The sequence below is a fragment of the Triticum aestivum genome, chromosome 1B (assembly GCF_018294505.1).
Source record: "Triticum aestivum cultivar Chinese Spring chromosome 1B, IWGSC CS RefSeq v2.1, whole genome shotgun sequence".
NCBI lineage: Eukaryota > Viridiplantae > Streptophyta > Magnoliopsida > Poales > Poaceae > Triticum > Triticum aestivum.
In genome coordinates, this window is record NC_057795.1 from 537,617,378 (window position 1) to 537,637,141 (window position 19,764).

Consider the following 19,764-nt stretch of genomic DNA (forward strand, 5'->3'; position numbering starts at 1 on the left):
GTCGTCTGCAACGTCCGCTAGCATGCATGGATTTCTCCCAGCCCAATCTGGAACCCTAGCAGACCGCTAGAGCAGCGCCACCCGGAGGGAAGAAAGCAAGCCGTCTGCTTGGAACGATGCGAGGAGGAGAGCCGCCTCCCATTGCCGGCGAGGAGGGAGACGCCGATGGCCGTGGCCATGGCCGCCGCCACATCAGCTCGCACCTCCGCCGCCATAGCCGTTGTGAGGCCATCGCGCTGCTGCACGCAACCTGCGCCCCTGCCGTGCCATATCTAAAGCCCACCCGGAGCACCACCGCAAGCCGCCCACCACGCTAGTCGCCAACGCCTGCCACACAGCAGGGAAGGTCACCTTCGCGCAGCCGGCGACGCCGCACAGGCTAACGCCTCGAACCGCCTATGCCCCCTCCCGAACGACCGGAGCCGCCACTCCACTAAAGACAGCGAAGGGCCTTGCCGCCCCTTCCCCAGAGCCAGCACAGACTTCACCGACGGCCCCTCCAGTGGCGGCGAGACGGGGAGAGGAAGGAGGGGAAGGGAGGCGACGCGATCTAGGGTTTCACCCGTGTCTCCAGAGGAGGGCGACGCGGAGGGCGAGGGGATTAATGTTTTTTCATATTACTGTTTCTATCATATTATTTCATTTCCTATGCTACCTAAGAAATATTAATGAGATATGTTCCATTTGCAAAATTACCATCTGCCCGATTGGGCTACCACATTGATCCGACTACTGATTTCTCACACTCTGCGCCATCGCCTTCACAAACGACCACTTCCATGTCCAGAATGGCTTTTCCCTCCTCAACAAGGAACCAGCACCTGCAAATCTCTCACACGCTCTTTGGCTGCTCATCTGTTCATCTAAAATTAATGCTTTCATGTGCGATGATTATTTTATAATGGTCCAATAACTTTCTAGCATGAAGTGACTGATACTCCCTCCGTTCCGATTTACTCGTCGTGGTTTTAGTTCAAACTAGCAAAAGAGCCCGTGCGTTGCAACGGGAGAAAAAAAAAGCCAAAATTAGTGACGTTGCAATAATTTATATACCAGAAAAGGTGTAATCAAAAGGATAATTTATAAATTACTATTGATCTCACAAAAAAGAATAATTTATAAGTTGGATGTGAAACATATTTTTTAAGTTCGCCGTGTGTGCCATAACCCCCTGGCGTGCGGGGCTAAACAAGACGCGAGCAAGATGCACTATCGTCGCACTCTCTCCACTCTTCATTCCCCCTTTCTCCTCCCTATCTCACCAACGACATCGATGACAAGCAGATTTGAGGTATAAGTTGATGGTCAGCAAGTACCGGCAGTGGCGGAGCCAGGAGAAACTTAATCGGGGGGCCAACTGATGTTAAATCATGTCGGGGAACACAATATTAGCAACAGGTAATTAGTCATGTAATGGAAAAATCTGCATGTTGGCCTCGGCTGGGGCCCCTGCTCGCACCCCTGCCTCCGCCACAAAGTACTCGTGAGCCCCAAATATCTTCTCCCTTAAAAAGTAGTATTTCTTTCCAATTTTTCACTCACTTTTAATTAGTCTATTTGATAATGTATTTGTAAGGTGTGGTAGGCATGAATAGTAAACTATGATAGTAACAACAAACAACAACAACAAGTAGTTATAATTGGTGCTCATCCGGAAAACGATGCTAGCACGCATAGCATCCATCCATGGTTTTGTAGGTTTTGTTTATCATTTTGAAATATTACCACCCTTGAATGAAATGAGCAAATTTTGGAACTTTTTCCAAAGATCTCAGGCGAAATGAACAATCCAAAATTTGAATTTTTGGACAAAAATGGGATGAAATATGAACGAAAAACTATCAAAATTGTACAAATATTTTGTCTTGCAGCAATGGAATAAAGCAGAATCAAACTGAATAACACTATCCCTTTATTGATATACACCCACGAATAGCTCACAGCAATACAATTAGCAGAAATACCACATTACTTACTATTCATCTTGGTGTGATTAGTACTACATCCTAGGTCCCGTTTTAGCAAGATGTGGCTGGAATTGTTCCTTGGTGATGTCGCTCGGATGACCACGTCTGCATCCAGCAGCTTCTAGTCCACAGTTGATTAAAAAAAGCAAGAGGCACCACCAAATCCCCACCGATGTCACCACCCACTGCGTGCCCCTTCTTATCCACAACACGTCGCCATTCCTCATCACCCAAGCGCCGCTCCGCCTCCATCTTCCTCCTGCTGCCTGACCACCCATCGTTGCTCCTCCTCCTCTTCTCCTCTTCTCCATCCGCCTCACACCCAAGTGTTGCTTTCCTGTTCTTGGCCGCGGTGGCTGGCCTGAGCCACATCCCAGCTGACAGCGTCGGCGTGCTTTCTGGCTACGGCTGGGGCGTTGGTGGCCTGCTCATCGGCGCACTCGGGCCGGGGCGGAGCCCCCTTCCTTGCAGTGGTGATGGAGCCCCTCCTCCCGGAGGGTGGCTGGGGGCAACCGAGGTTGCGGGGCAGGTGTGCAGTGGCTCGGTTGCGCCAGATCTGGCGGCTGGCCAGCACGCGCGGGGGGCGGTCTGGTGGTGGTGTTCGTCTGCCGGTGGCCACGGATGTGGGAGTGCCGAAGCTGCCTCCGGTGAAAGCCCCTGGGCCCCGGTTTTCTCTTCCATGAGCTGGTCTCTGTATCAGCAATGGGCATCAATTTTCTCTGTATCTTTAGTTCGGCTCTCTCTCCTTCTTTAGGATTATTAGCTCAAATGGCAATTAAGACATTTCTTTCTATTAGGCTCGGTGCTTTTCTTTGGATTCATGTGCATCTCCTCTTTGCTCATTTTCAATTGGTGACGCATATAGTAGATGCGGCAGCCAGCTTTCTTGATTTTTCTCTAGGGTAAACATGAACATCTCATCCGCTTTTTGTTGGCTTGTTGATCTTGTAATGCATGAAATAAGTTGGTTGGATTTTATGTAATAGAGCAGGTAGGACTATTAATTGGAATCTGAAATTTTAGCACAGGCACAAGACTTGGTTCCTAAGGCAGGAAGAGGAGGAGCTCGGGCGCGCTGGTGAGAGGAGCCGAAGTGGAACGGTGGTGCCGGGTGATGCGGTCGCCGGCGTCGGCCGGCAGCGGATTGAGCATCACGTGGGCCGCGAACTTCTTTGTAAACCACAGGGGCTTCTTTGTAAAAAAGCGTGACGGACGACAGAAATCCAACCATCCGGAGCTGTCGCCGCCGCGAAGAGCGCCGCCCCACCGCGCCGGAAAGGAAGCATGTGGATAAGATAGAACAAAGGGTCGCGGACCGAATTCTTACAAACGTAGGGTTCTTTTTTGTAAAAATGAATCGTTATCTCAGATCCACTTAAACAGGGACTGCGGGTTGAATTCTCACAAGCAGAGGGGCTTTTCTGGAAAAGTGCCGACGACGGACGGGCAGAAGCACTCCGTGCTTTATTAGTAGGGAAAGATACATGTTTGTCTGCTAGAAATGGTGCAACATTCTCATACATGTTTATATGCTAATATTCACAATTTCACATACTGATATTGCCATCTGTCTTGTTCCCATTTGTACCATGGAGAAAAATAACTGTTGTCCCCATTGTTTGGTATACTTCTTTGTTCATCAGATGCTAGCTTCTTATGGGAGTTTTTTTTATAACACCATATGTTTTCTATACAACATGGGGCATCCATAAAAACTGTCATTGTATGGTTTGATTCTGGAACCAGTTAATAAGGATGTGGGTTACATTGGATTTAGTGTCAAGTAATCAGGCTGTAAAGAAGCACTCTCTTATCAGGGCACTGCCCTTGGATATGTCAGCCTTTGAAGCTTGGGCATACCCTACTAGGAGTACTATTAAGGCAGTAGTTGGTTGTCTGGTTGGCTTTTTTTTCTAGCAGGAAGGCAACTAATAGATTGGCCTTCATATTTATAGACAATCAGCTGACAAGCAATTGGCAAGACAAGCATTTGATCTGTTTTCCTTTCCAGCTGGATTTCTCCCTTGCGCCAGCGGCGCAACGGGTGGAAGCTAGTCTAGGTAACGAGTGTCTACATCTTTTACTAAAATTCAAAAGGACTAGCAGGCAACAGGCGCGGCATGCTGCCCGAAGGAAGCCTGGGTGAGCCCGTTGTTATGTATGGAAAACAAATTATTAGGCAGTACTATAACATAAAGAAAATGCCTTGGGCTCAATCAGATAACAGTGAATACTGGTTTTGCTCTCCAACAGAAAGTATGCAGTCAATAGAAGTTTCTGATATGAAAAGTTAGTGTGTGGCCGCGAAAAAATTCCGATGGGTGAAGTAGCAATCTCTATCTCTATCTCTACTACCTAAAAGATACGGAACGTTCCGTTTCCCGTCTTACGTTGTCGATCTTCGTCCAGCCTTCGCTCGTTCCGGTCCCTGTGGCCGTTGTGCGCAGGCCCAGGAAGGCCCGATACAAAGGCATGCAGGAGTCCATGCGTCTCTCGGCCCTCGTCGACAGCTTTTTCCCCTCGCACATTCATCGCGTCCGAAATTATCGGGATGCAGTCCCCGATCCGATCTGATTTGATGCCCTCACTCGTTATCCTCACCATGGGTGTTGCCTCCTCGTCCTAAGCACAGCCGCCACACATACCCATCTCTTCTCTCTTGAAGCCGCCAACACCGCCCGCCCCCCGTCCGTCCCAGCAACTCTCTCTGCCCGGTGCTCATCGGTGAGGCTCTCCTCCCCCTCTTCGCAATGATGGGATTGGGAGACAGTGGTGGTGGGTGTGGATCGGCGGTGACGTGGCGAGCGAGTAGAAACGAGCACGCGTGCTCCCGCAGTCGAGCCACCCCGCCTCCAAGTTGTGCCCTAGACGAGGTCATCGCCCCGCCTTTGTGCTGCCATCGGCAGCGCTGAACGAGGATGCCAGCCTGCTCCTTCCCATGCTCACAGGAGACCTAACCACGACGGGGCTGAGGGTCGCCTGCTCCTCGTACAAGGATGCCGAGGCAGGCCACCGCGTTGCTGCACATGATGACGTTGATGTTGGTGTCCTTGACTCCTTTGCTTTGGAGTAGGGAACGACAAGGGAGACCGGCCGCCGCTGGGGTAGGAGAGCACGGTGCTATAGCGGGCCAAGATGGTCGTGGCGCTGGAGACCTGCAGGGAGATCGGTGAGAGATGAGAGAGAGATTCTTTTGGCTACACTGACGTGTTGTTGTGCGTCCATCTATTACATCCAACTATTAATGCTAGCAGGGAGTGAGAGAGAGAGAGAGAGAGAGAGAGAGAGAGAGAGATCAGAGTGAGAGATGAGATGATATTTTCTATGCTTATTTGCTTGATGCTACTCACATATAAGATAGTTTAGGAAGTGGAAGAGATTGATCCTAGAGAGAGAGAGAGAGGAGATGAGATATAGTATGCTGCAGGGATGTTGTTTTGGCTATTTTTTCTTATTGCTATGCAGATGAGAGAGAGAGTCGAGCAGTGCTTTGTTGTTGTTTGGCACGACAATGGATCCCTACGTGGATTTGTTGAGTGATGAGAACACCTATGCAATTTGAGACTACCATTGCATTTTTGGATAACTATCAAAGTGCACGGACGTAGCTTTTTTGTTTTCTTCCCAGTAGATTATATCCAGCAAATACGCAAGTAACATGTAACTGACAAGAGAGGTCAAGCCAACATCTTCACTGGTAAGAAACTTGAAAATATTGTGCCATCCTCACAAACATTGGATTCTGTGGCTGCCGCCATAATGGGAGTAATAGATGACTAATAATGCTTATGTTAACACCATGTATAACTTTTCTGACTTTGTCATACTTTCTATGTTCCTATTTTTTCCCGGGAGCGAATCTACATTTATTACATAATTTTGGTAATATCTCTTAAATCTTTTCTGGCTTTGTCATACTTTCTATGTTAACACCATGTCACTTCTTAAATATTTTTGTTCTCTTGAAAATAACAGAGTCTACTAAACATAGTTAGGTCAAATGCAAATCAGCATGTGGTTGGATGTTAGGAGGACAATGGTATCTTCAGTCCACCTAGACTTGAACCTGGTACTCGTCATTTCCTGGATTTATTTCAGGCCGTTCGGCGATGCGTATTTAGTGGGAGGAAGGGTGTGCGTGCGTGTGTTCATAGGGGAGAATGTATGTGTGTATGTATGAGCGCCGGTGTCTGTACCTTGTTCAAAAAATGTAAGATCAAAATAATTATTTTGACATGATTAAAGAAATGGATAATGAAAAAAATATCAATGATAAAGTTAACTTAAAGCTATTGGAACTTGGTTTGTAATACTGGTTTGATCGGATTCCATGACATTATTTTCCTCCGTTGTGGTGGCAAATATAATACATCTGATCCTTCGGTAATACGGGACGTGATTAGATTGGATGCCCAATGATAGAAGCCGAATATAAGAAACGGATATCCAAGAAAATATTGTGTGTGTTTGAAATGGGGTGGAGAAAGGGGTGTGAGCCCGATGCGCCATTGACAAAGATGATAAGTTTGAATTAGGTAGGCGGAGACATGAAGGCAGTGGATGAAAAATAAGAAGAGAAGTAGTGCCTCGTGATTATTGTTAAACCACTAGAATATTATGCCCCGTTGCAACGCACGGGCATTTACCTAGTTTATATGTAAACATTGTTCATCGGTTTACAGAAAATCTGGTTTCAGAAATGTAGAGGTATTTATTTTCTCTTCCTAAAATTTACCTTCTCTTCTAGTTTCATTTATCTAATTACATTTACCATAGATTTTGACAGGGCACAGTAGATATGAAACAGACATTTGCAGGCTGAAAGAAAAATAGAATAGTTTTCTCATCACTTGGATACCAAGAACAACTGACACAACAACAACAACAACAACAACAAAGCCTTTAGTCCCAAACAAGTTGGGGTAGGCTAGAGGTGAAACCCATAAGATCTCGCAACCAACTCATGGCTCTGGCACATGGATAGCAAGCTTCCACGCACCCCTGTCCATAGCTAGCTCTTTGTCGATACTCCAATCCTTCAGGTCTCTCTTAACGGACTCCTCCCATGTCAAAATCGGTCGACCCCGCCCTCTCTTGACATTCTCCGCACGCGTTAGCCGTCCGCTATGCACTGGAGCTTCTGGAGGCCTGCGCTGAATATGCCCAAACCATCTCAAACGATGTTGGACAAGCTTCTCATCAATTGGTGCTACCCCAACTCTATCTCGTATATCATCATTCCGGACTCGATCCTTCCTCGTGTGGCCACACATCCATCTCAACATACGCATCTCCGCCATACCTAACTGTTGAACATGTCGCCTTTTAGTCGGCCAACACTCCGCGCCATACAACATTGCGGGTCGAACCGCCGTCCTGTAGAACTTGCCTTTTAGCTTTTGTGGCACTCTCTTGTCACAGAGAATGCCAGAAGCTTGACGCCGCTTCATCCATCCGGCTTTGATTCGATGGTTCACATCTTCATCAATACCAAGAACAACTAACAAACACACATAATTCTTTCGTTAACCTGGTGCCTAAAAGGCTGACTGTTGTTATCGTTTATATAGACTTTTAACCTGCATGACACGAAGACATAACAGTTGTGCAAGCAGTTTTTTTTTTTTGACGAAAATGCCGTCAGAGCAGCTTTTCATTGACATTGGGGGTAGAAGACATACATACAACAGTTATAAGCTTACAATGTTACAACTCCACAGGGCCACCAGGGGTGACCGAGACACCAGACCCATGCCTTGTCTGGGCGTTTTAGTCTGGTTCCCTGGGTCTATGCATAAGGGTGTTAACTAATCGCCGTGCAAGCAGTTTGAACATCAGAGGACAACAAAAGCCCAAAACGCCATATTTTTGTACACTGGGAGGCTGGTTATCAGTGAACAATGGTTGTTCGAGACGAAGACCTTGCAATTCTAATATTAAAATTGCTAGCACGTAGAAATAATGTCTTTTTGCAAGAGATAAGAAATCTGAAGAAAATATTAGCAAAAAAAAAGTACACTTGCCATTCACAGGGGAAAGACAAAAGGTTAAATTGTACTTTAAGGCAAGAGAAGTATGCTAACAATAAGTGCACCATGATTTCTCTACAAATTATGTAATGAAACAGGGGAAGAATTTTTTGATCAAAGGGAGCCATCAAATACCTTACTGAATGATAAAGATACTAGCATGGTTTTCTGAAATTTATGGCACCATATAACATAGGGGGTAGCTATCTCCTGGGAAGGGAGCCAATAGGTGCAAGGTATAAGATGTACTCTACATAAGGAAATGCCCAGAATTGTTTAGTACTTAGAAATTGAAGGAAAAAATAATGTGAACATGGCATATCTGATGCTTGGCACTACCTAACTGTTGTAGGCTATAAACATGGATAATCCTATCTTTATTGATTGGCCTATAAAATCTGAAATAAATAAATTAGTAGTGTCATGGTATCGACTATCAGTATTTGTAAAACAGGAAAATAGTAATACGATTTCACATTTACTGATTGTGATCAATAGCAGTTGTGCAGAATATCGTAAGACACGCTCTCACTAAATCTGAGTGCAACTTTGTCTTAAAAAGGAAAATTTGAAATGAATTACTTCAGTGCATAAACCCAAGAGTATCTTTTTGATGGCCTATAAATCACAGCTGATAGTAGTGGGAGAACATTTAGGTTGTTCAGACCATATATAATTCATACGCCAGGTTTTTCATCCATGGCACAACCCACCATCCAGCATATATCTTCATCAAGTTATGGGAGATAATGGGGGGTTAATTTATCAGTGTAAGCATCCATAGCAACACACTCTATCCAGCATATATCTATATATGTAAATGTGGATTGACCATACTAGGATGAGTGGTAGGTGTGCTGAGCAATGCCGTCGCTGCGTCTCTTCTTGGTCCAGGAGACCAGGACTGAGTGGTGGCGCTGCTGTAGCTACTGTGCCGGCCGGTTAGAGATATGTTTATGCTGTCTCCATATCTCTCTGAGTTCGTCGAAATAATTAATCTGGTGCAGCTTCCCGCAACACACAACAATCTTCATCACATGAGATTTTCTAAATTTTCTGTTCTACTACAGAAACTTAAGAATGGAGATAATCTGAAATAAAACACTAAATAACTATGTCACCTTAGTATCTACATAGGAGTAACAAATTTGCATATTAACATAGGATGATCTAACTCAGTCAAATCTGAAGTTCGTTATGTCATTTAAAATTTTCTGCAACAAATTTAGATTTAGCAATTAAAACTAGATTTAAAAAATGGAAGGATATGTGGAGTACAGACCTTCATCAGAAAAGAGCAATTGTACATCAAATATTTCACTAAGTCACACCCTAATAGGCATTTCAAAGCATTGGATGATGATTTTCATCATAGGATATATACAATTTACAAAATTTCGAGGTGAAATATATATTGGTCATATGGCACAATTGCAGTCATCATAACTAAGTTGACAACAAAGAGCAAACAAATTGAGATGTTGACTTTTTGACACACGTCTTACATAAAGATAGTGTGTGTGTGTGTGTGTGTGTGTGTCTAAGAAAAGGGGTTAAACTACATGGCACCACGCCAACAATTGTTCTTCACTTCTGACTTAACCGCAAGAAATCTGTCAGAGTTTGTGTGTTAGTTCTAGGACCAACAATTGCTGGCCATTGTTTTGTTAAGCAATGCAATGGTTACTGGACACAAAATAGCAGATCAGATAAACAGAAAATATAACAAAACACTGTAAAAAAAAATACACCTAATGTAAGGATAATTTTGATCATTATCTCTTACCTATGCAGCTATAAATAAGCATTAAATTCTAAAAACAAATAACGATATACAAGAAGGAACACCAGATAGTCAACGAGTTGTCTATTATCATGATTCATACTATCACATTATAAAGAAACAGGTTTCAGTTCACCAACACGAAAGCAAGCTTTTATCACCACAAGAATTTTACTTTGTTCACACGGGGGTAAAAGGCTAAGCTCTCCTCATATAACATGGGAACGAAAGGGATAATACTAGTGTCCGCTATATTCATCTCTTCCCCTGACTGGTCTTTAGAGCGTGTCAAACTATTCTCTGATGAAGTTGAAAGCATGAGGACGTGGGCATAGCCCAGTGGTTAGGGGCGCATGATTGTAAACCTAACGACCAGAGTTCGATCCACGTCGGGGACGAATTTCTGGAATTCTCATGAGGGATGCTTCTTCTATATCAATAAAACCGTGGGTGCTAGTGCCCATGGAGTTTCATTTTTTTTTTTTGAAGTTGAAAGCATATTGGGTCTATTGCTAACAATCGGTACCTGGTCAAGTGAATGTAAAGTTTCAATTGTTTGCTCCACTGGATCATATAGACCGATTTTCCTCCCGGTGTTCAGCATGATCCTCCCATCATCGGGGTCAATAGCTAATGGCACCACAACATTTGTCTCCAGGGAATAGCCAGGACATGCTTTCAAGTGAATTATGCATGCTGTGCTCCATTGGCCATGCTCTAGCTTCCACACATCTAGAGTGTCTTCTGCCGGGTCTGCTAGAACAGCACACAACACTCCCGCGAGCTCAACCACAAACGCACTGCAATGGTTTCTGCTATGCCATCTCGCAAACCATGAAGGACAAGGGACAACCTGAAACGTTTTTGTAGTGATGTCGAAAGAGACAACGGCCCATTCCCAGCTCTGTCCCAACCTTGGTTCACTCATCCAGTACAGCACTCCATCAAGGTAGGCAGGTGGCATATCATTCACGGGCAGAGGTGGTACCCAGTTCTGAAGGGCAGGATTCCGGGAGCCACACCACCGTAGCACGCATGTCAAGTGATACTGACGAGATTTGAAGTCCTTTTGGTGATAGATGATTTGCACAATAACATGTTCACGAGTCGAGGGGTCAAAAGTCAAGCCAACATTCTTGTTGCCGACGATAAAAGCATGCTCTTCTGCTTGAGGCATCCTCCAGTGTAGGCCCAAAGTTGGCCTCAAGGTAGAGTAGCACCAGAAAAAACCTGTACATGGGTTGCAGATATAGTCCTTTGTCTCGGTGCTTACCAGGTTCAGCCCATGGCAAGGCTTAGAGCAAACCACCTTCGTATCCAGCAATCTACTGTGGCTAGGAGTTCCTCGGAGACATATATTCAAAGGAGCAAAACTGAAGCCCAATTGTCCAGTGCCCTTGCCCACAAGCATGACCTTGGGCCTTCTGTCGATGTTCTTATGTTTAAAGTATGACTCAGTAAAGTTTTCATTCTCAATCAATCTGAGCCACTGCTTGCAGACCAATTTAGAGTGTATTGCTGATTTAGCTGGGAGGCGGAGTAGGATCTCTCTAGTCGCCTTAGCCTGGGTGGATGACAAGGCTATCTCTTCATCTGTTTTATGTACTGGAGATAAGGTCTCTTCAAATAAACTGAATCTTGAACTAGGGCGCTCGTATCGAGGAGATGAGTGTGTCTCAATGACTGAAAGAATGGTCTCTAGAGTTTCAGACCTAGGGTCATAGGTGTGAACCTTCTTCTCATACTTGTTGTCAATCTTGTGCTTACTGGTAGCGATGATTATCTTCTTCCTTGATGACCTGCAATCTCCAAAAGACCCAATAACTCTGAAATTTGTGGCTCACGTAAATCTCTTCCCAGCAGATCGGAGAAATTGATTTGATGATGCAGTGACCATCCGCCTGAGCCATAATCCAGCAGTTTCCAAATCTCCAAAGAGCAAGCATGAGGGACTCGGTTGCGAAGGTCTCGGACCATATACAGTTGGCCATGCATCTCCGTTAGGTGCTCTCCTGATGAACAGGGCCTGGAAGTCGGGCGTGGTGCTGGTAATGGTACCGAGAAGGGCGGTGCCCGGGCGCATGTGAAGGTTTCCTCTGTGATCGAAAAGCATATGATGGCAACTGTTGGTGTTGTAGGATCCATCAACCAGTGCAGGCAACCGTTTGCGAACACAGGTGGTAATTTGTTCAGTGATGCATTGGTAACAGCGGAACTTACTAATTGGCGTAAGCTGGAGGGCACTCCACCAGCGACATGCCTCCAGCGATCGCCATAGCAACCTCCGGGCGTGTACACCTCGCACCTAACCCCGACCTTGTCATGGCACATCCCGTTGATCAGACTCACCACCTTGTGCTCCTTGGTGCGGGCATCAAACCCCAGCCCAGTAGTGGACCTTGATGCTATGTCAGTTGAAGGTGGCAGACGCGTGGTTGCCCGTGTGGCCGGGTTGCAGATGCAGTAAGCCATTGCGAGAGCATCGTAGAGAAGGGTGAGGCCGCGGCACGGTACCGGCGTCACTACCTCCACACAGTTGCCACGGGCGCCGTCAATGGTGAACAATAGGTGCCCCCGATCTCCGGTGCTGCCCCCTAATGATGACGGCGTGAAGGAGCGAGCATACACCGCGGTGGAGAGAAATCTGGCAGTAGGTGAGATGTAGAGCAGTTTCAGTGGTTCCCGCCGTGCGGCCAGGTGGAGGCTGCGGAACTCATCGGAGGAGAGTAGTGTCACGCCTGCAGATGACGATCTGCAGCGGACTGCAAGTGCAGTTCAGAACTACTGTTAACTGAACCGCAACTAGTGTGTGTGTTGTGTTTGGGCCGGAGGCCATGTGAGTGTGTTGGGTCGTAGCCCAGGATGAGCCCAGTGGGGACAGCTACTTAATGTACGGTGACGGAACGCGTGAGGCAGCGAGTGATTAGAATTGAATCTCCTTTCCCCTTCGTCAAGCTCTCTCTCTCTCTCTCCTCTGCTTTCCTCCCCTCCAATCCGATCTCAATCTCCTTTTCTCCCCTCCTTCTCCTTGGGTCATGACAATCTGGTAATCAGAGCCTTCCCGAAATTTTTTCCGCCACCACCCGTCGCCGTCGCCGCTTCCTCGATCAGGCGGTAACACCCACCGAGCTAGGTGCGAGCCGCCCCGGCGCGCTCGCCCGAAATCCTACTTGGGGTTCGCTTTGACTTGGATCGCGACCACGGCACCGTCCAAGCCCTCCGCGCAGACCCGCCGCGTGCTGGAGGCGATGACGGAAACCACCGACAAGATGCAGGGCCTCCTCGAGACCATCCTGCGCCGCCTCGACGACCACCAGAAGACCGCCGACGAGCGCCACCACGCACAAGTCGCCTACAACGATCAAGTCTCCAACGAGCTCAAGCACTTGGCGAAGCAGATCGATCTGACGCAGGCGGATGTGGATGAGGCCCGCAAATCCCCTCCGCCTGTCGATCCCGCCGCGACAGGCCATCTCGGGGCATCTGGGTCCGGAGCGTCGACGACCTCAGGCCCCTTCCACCCCGCGCCACCACCTCCGCCTCCGATGACCCGTCCACCCCCGCCACCACCACTCTACACGGAGGGCGCAGCGCAGCTGCCGTTCGCCCGGCTCGTCAACCACGGGCCGCCCCTGCTGCTGCAAAACTCTCCCACGGCGTACGAGCGGGGCGCCGAGCAGTACACCAAGCCACCCAAGCATGACTTCCCCCGTTTCGACGGCGACGCGCCGCGCATCTGGCTGGAGCGGTGTCTCTCTTACTTCGAGCTCTACCGGGTGCCTCAGCACAGTTGGGTCGCCACCGCCGGCCTGTATATGGATGGGCTTGCGGCCATGTGGCTTCAGGCGTACAAACAGACGCACCCTGCTCTGTCGTGGCCCGCCTTCAGAACCGCAGTGGAAGCAGAGTTTGGACCTGAAGAATTCGAAGCGCAGATGCATCAGCTAGTGCAATTGCGTCAGACTGGGAGCGTGCAAGAGTATCGCCAGCAGTTCGAGACATCGATGTATCACCTGCTGTCTCTGGATCCGCACTTGAGTCCGCAGTTTTTCATCTCACAGTTCCTGCTGGGCCTCAAGGATGAACTCCGGATGGGCGTCCGCCTTCAGGCCCCCTCCAGTATCACTCGAGCAGGGTGTTTGCAAGGATTCAGGAAGAGGAGTTGGAGCGGCAACGCACACAACGCCAACGGATCGTGCCAGTGGGTCGCCCACCTCCACAAGCATCTACAGCAGCCATCATTCCAGCCCGGCCAGCACCAGCGCAACCGCGGCTAGCGAACGATGATTTTGCTCGGGAACGACAACTACGAGAATTCCGAAGAGCTAATGGCTTGTGCTTCCGTTGTGGGGATAAGTACTCCCGCGAGCATCAGTGCAAACGCACGGGGCAGATTCTGATGATTGAAGTGGGGGAATTCGGAGAAATCCTGTCCGACGACACGGTGCACGCCCTACAGTTGTTGGATGCACCAGCTCAACAGGAACCCGAATGCTGCTCACTGAGCCAGCATGCCATGTCCGGCGAGGAAGGGCCATCTACACTTCGCCTACGCGCTCAAGTAGGCGATCAGGTCATGCTGCTGTTAGTCGACTCCGGGAGTTCCCACAGTTTCATTAGTGAACACTTCACTGCCCGGATTGCTGCCAAGTCCGAAGATCTGCCTCCTGTGTCCGTTCGGGTGGCCAATGGGCAACGACTGCTATGCAACAAAATGGTGCGCAAACTGGCCTGGCAAGTGCCCGGTCACACATTCCACACTGATCTTCGGGTATTGCAACTGAGTGCCTACGATGGCGTACTGGGAATGGACTGGCTCTCTGCCCACAGTCCGATGTTGTGCCACTGGGAACTGAAGACGATTCAGTTTGACACCGAGGGCAAGGCTGTGAAACTCCAAGGGATCAAAAACACCAATAGGCCTCCAATTGCAGAGCTAGATGCTTATGAGCTACACAGAATGGAAATGGCCAACGATATTTGGACAACGGCTCTGGTCACTGTGGAGAAAACTGATGAACCACCATCTGCACCTGTCCCCGCCAACATTCAGAAGGTTCTGCGCGAGTATCAAGATGTGTTTGCAGAACCAACCACCCTACCCCCACGTCGCCAATACGATCACATCATCAACCTGGAACCAGGCACTACGCCGATCAACACAAAGCCGTATCGCTACTCGCCGGTGCAGAAGGATGAAATTGAACGGCAAGTTCAAGAGATGCTCGATTCGGGTCTCATCGCGCACAGCATGAGTCCCTACGCTGCACCAGTGCTATTGGTGAAAAAGAAGGATGGCAGCTGGCGCTTTTGTGTTGATTTTTGACGCCTGAACACAGCAACAGTGAAAAACAAATTTCCACTTCCTGTGGTTGATGAACTGCTCGACGAATTGGCCGGGGCCAAGTACTTCTCCAAGATCGACTTGCGCGCGGGATATCACCAAATCCGCATGAGGGAAGAAGACGAAGAAAAAACTGCTTTCAAGACTCATCACGGCCATTACCATTTTCGCGTCATGCCATTCGGATTGTGCAACGCGCCAGCCATGTTTCAGTGCCTGATGAACACAGTCTTCGGCCGTTATGTCCGTAAGTTCATAATCATTTTCCTGGATGACATCTTGGTTTTCAGTTTCGACCTGCAGGAACACGAACAACACCTGCGCCTCACCTTGGACCTCCTTCGTGAGCACCAGCTGTTTGCCAAGGCCAGCAAGTGTTCGTTCGCGCAAACCAGTATTGAGTACCTCGGGCATGTGATCTCACAAGACGGCGTTGCCACAGACACAAGCAAGACCAGTGCTATGCAGGCCTGGCCCGTGCCCTCGACACCAACCGAGCTGCGGGGATTCTTGGGATTGACAGGCTATTACCGCAAGTTCGTTCCTCACTATGGCATCATCGCCAAGCCTCTGACACAGCTTCTCTCGAAGAAAGGGTTTGTTTGGAGCGACACGGCTCAGCGAGCGTTCGACATGCTCAAGCAGGCGATGACGAGCACGCCGGTTTTGGCCCTTCCCAACTTCACACGGCCGTTCGCCATCGAAACGGATGCCTGTGACACGGGCGTGGGCGCGGTGCTCACCCAAGATGGCCACCCTGTCGCCTACCTCAGCAAGGCTCTCGGTGTGCGGAATCAGAAGCTCTCCACATACGAAAAAGAATTCCTCGCCGTGATGATGGCCGTCGACAAGTGGCGACCGTACCTGCAACGTGCCCCGTTCGAGATTGTCACCGATCACAAAAGTTTGTGCGTGCTGGGCGATCAGCAGCTGGTCACCGATCTGCAACGCAAGGCTATGTCAAAGATGGTTGGCCTCCAATTCTCCTTCCGTTACAAGAAAGGTGTCGACAACGGCTCCGCTGATGCACTGTCTCGCGTCGGCCATCTGCTGGAGCTCGACGCGCTGTCCATGTGCCAACCCCAGTGGCTGCAAGAGGTGGCGAACTCCTACGAGACTGACCCGGAGTCACAAGAGCTGCTCGCCAAGCTGGCAGTTGTGGGCGAGGACGATCAAGGCCGGGCACTGCAGAATGGAGTAATACGTCAGCGCGGCCGCCTGTGGATCGGCGCCAACTCCGCACTCCAGACCAAGCTCATCGCCGCGCTTCATCACAGCGCGGTCGGGGGCCACTCGGGAGCCACAGCCACTTACCACAGAGTACGCAAGCTCTTTGCCTGGCCCGGCCTCAAGCGCGCCGTGGAAGACTTCGTTCGTCGGTGCGACATCTGCCAACACGCCAAGCACGAGAACTTGCACCCTGCCGGCAAGCTTCAACCCCTGCCGATTCCGGACGCGCCATGGCAAGATGTGACCATGGACTTCGTCGAGGGTCTACCCAAGTCTGAAGGCTGCGACTCCATCTTGGTCGTCGTCGACCGACTCACCAAGTTCGCGCACTTCGTGCCACTCCATCACCCCTTCACGGCGGCGCAGGTGGCCCGCGCGTTCTGGGAGCACGTCATAAAGCTGCACGGCGTCCCTCGCTCCATCGTTTCCGATCGCGACAAGATCTTCACCAGTGCAATGTGGCGAGAACTGCTCACTGCGGCCGGCACCAAGCTCCTCTACTCCACCGCCTACCACCCCCAGACGGACGGCCAGACGGAGCGGGTCAACCAGTGTCTGGAGATGTACCTGCGATGCGCCGTCCACGACAACCCGAGGCGATGGCGCAAGTGGCTTCCGGCAGCAGAGTTCTGGTATAACTCCACACACCACGCGTCTCTCAAGTGCTCGCCGTTCAGAGCGCTCTACGGCGTTGACCCCAACCTGGGTGGGCTACCTCACTTCAGCGCCGACTCAACCCCGGGCGCACCTGCGGAGGAGGTGGACTGGGCAGCACACACTGAACGCCTCCGTGCTCAGCTTGCTCACGCTCAGTCGCGTTTCAAGAAGCAGGCTGATCGCCACCGTGCCGAGCGCGCGTTCGACGTCGGCGAGCAAGTGCTGCTAAAGCTGCAACCGTACGCCCAGTCGTCGGTTGTGAATCGCCCTTGCCGGAAGCTCTCCTACAAGTTCTACGGGTCGTTCATGGTGACCGAACGGATCGGCAACCTAGCATACCGTCTTCATCTTCCAGCCGACAGCCGAATCCATCCGGTATTTCATGTTTCTCAGCTGAAGCCGTACACCCCTGATTACACCCCCGTCTTCTCCGAGCTGCCGCAGGTGCCGGACTTGGTCACCAGTGAGACGGAACCAGTGGCCATTGTGGAGCGTCGTATGATGAAGAAAGGAGATGCGCCAGTAATCCAGCTACAAGTGCAGTGGTCCAATCGGTCCCCAACAGCCACAACCTGGGAAGACTATGCCACCTTAAGGGAGCGCTACCCATCGGCCTGCATCTAGGAAGGAGCTTCTTCTCAAGACGGGGGCAATGTCACGCCTGCAGATGACGATCTGCAGCGGACTGCAAGTGCAGTTCAGAACTACTGTTAACTGAACCGCAACTAGTGTGTGTGTTGTGTTTGGGCCGGAGGCCATGTGAGTGTGTTGGGTCGTAGCCCAGGATGAGCCCAGTGGGGACAGCTACTTAATGTACGGTGACGGAACGCGTGAGGCAGCGAGTGATTAGAATTGAATCTCCTTTCCCCTTCGTCAAGCTCTCTCTCTCTCTCTCTCCTCTGCTTTCCTCCCCTCCGATCCGATCTCAATCTCCTTTTCTCCCCTCCTTCTCCTTGGGTCATGACAAGTAGCGCGTCCCAGGAGCGGCAGACGGCCCGGAAGCGGAGGACGAATTTGATGGGGAGCCACTGCAGCACCTCTATGATCATCTCGTCAGGAAGCGACGCCGCCTTGTTCATCGACCTCCTCTCGTCCGGAAGCGACGCCGCCTTGTTGATCCTCCTCCTCTCGTCCGGAAGCGACGCCGCCTTGTTGATCCTCCTCCTCTCGTCCGGAAGCAACGCAGCCTTGTTAACCTCCGCAGACATGTCCCTCCCCTTACTGGTATGCATCTTCTTCCAACGTCCAATCGAGGTCTGAGACGAAATCAACACATAGGGATATATTATGTTTCAATGAAACCCACTTCTATTAGCAATTAAAGAGTATTCGATAGCTCAATTATGAAGTTCATCAGCTCAGATCGACAAGAAAAGAGAGTATTTGATAGCTCAATTATGAAGTTCATCAGCTCAGATCGACAAGAAAAGACAACTGCAAAACGAGATCTGACTGCTTGTCAGCTAAAAACGGAAGAGGGGGGGTTGGGGGGAGCTTCCTTACCGGCGAGAGGGGTGAAATCGCGTCCTGCGCTCTCAGGCTTCCTTCAGCCGGAGGTCTGCCGTTCTCGGGCGATGAATAGTGTCCGGCGGCGCAGGGCATAGACTCCGGAACCAGATCGTCTTCTTCTTCTGACGTAAAAAGAAGGACCGAACCCCTCCTTCACGAGCAACTTTTTTTTTTCGAGAATCACTTTTTTCTTTTTTTCTTTTTTTCGAAAGTACGCCAATGACGTATCATATTTTTATAGAAGGTAGAAAGCATAATTACAAGAAATATGGCTCGAGTGCGCATACACGGCCATACAAACATGACACCAACACCACCTAGCACGCCATTGGCAAAATTTATTCCAAGCCTAGCGTACACACACAAAGATCCACAAAGACCCCAGGGATTAAAAAACTAGCAATTGCACACAGATTAGGAAATCAAAAAAAAAATTGCCATGGCATTTTTTCAAGTAACACAACGCTTTATTCCAAGATCAATATGGTGAGGAATACACAGGTGATCCGGAGGATCGCCCAACCATACATATCGTTATGGGGCGAAAAATTCCCATGGCAAAATTTACACTATTCTTTCATGGAAAATATTCACATGGCAAAATTTACTTTGTTTTTGCCATGGCGAAAAATACTTGTATTCACACGGCAACTTTTAGTTTAATTTGCCATGGCAAAAATATTTTTATTCATATGGAAAATTTTAGTTTAATTTGCCATGAAATTTTTTACACTATTTTTGTTATGGCAAAAAAAATACTTGTATTCACATGGAAACTTTTAGTTCAATTTGCCATGGCAAAAACTACTTTTATTCACATGGACAAATTTAGTTTAATTTTCCATGCCAAAATTTACTCTATTTTTTCCATGGGAAAAATACTTGTATTCACATGGCAACTTTTAGTTTAATTTGCCATGGCAAAATTTACTCTATTTTTGCCATGGAAAATTTTACTCTATTTTTGCCATGGCAAAAATTACATCGCAAAAATACTTTTTTGACATGGAAAATTTTATTTTAATTTGCCATGGCAAAATTTACTCTATTTTTGCCGTGGAAAAAAATACTTTTATTTACATGGCAACTTTTAGTTCAATTTGCCATGGCAAAAAATACTTTTATTCACATGGAAAATTTTAGTTTAATTTGCCATGGCAAAATTTACTCTATTTTTACCATGGGAAAAATTTACAGTATTCTTCTATGGCAAAAAATACTTTTATTCACATGGCAAAATTTTCT

The 19,764-nt window shown here is 48.6% G+C and overlaps 1 pseudogene; it reads right to left on the bottom strand.

Moving 5' to 3' along the window:
* Positions 1-2,283: 2,283 nt before the first annotated feature.
* On the bottom strand, positions 2,284-18,161 carry LOC123079543 (uncharacterized; annotated as a pseudogene).
* Between the last annotated feature and the right edge of the window lie 1,603 nt (positions 18,162-19,764).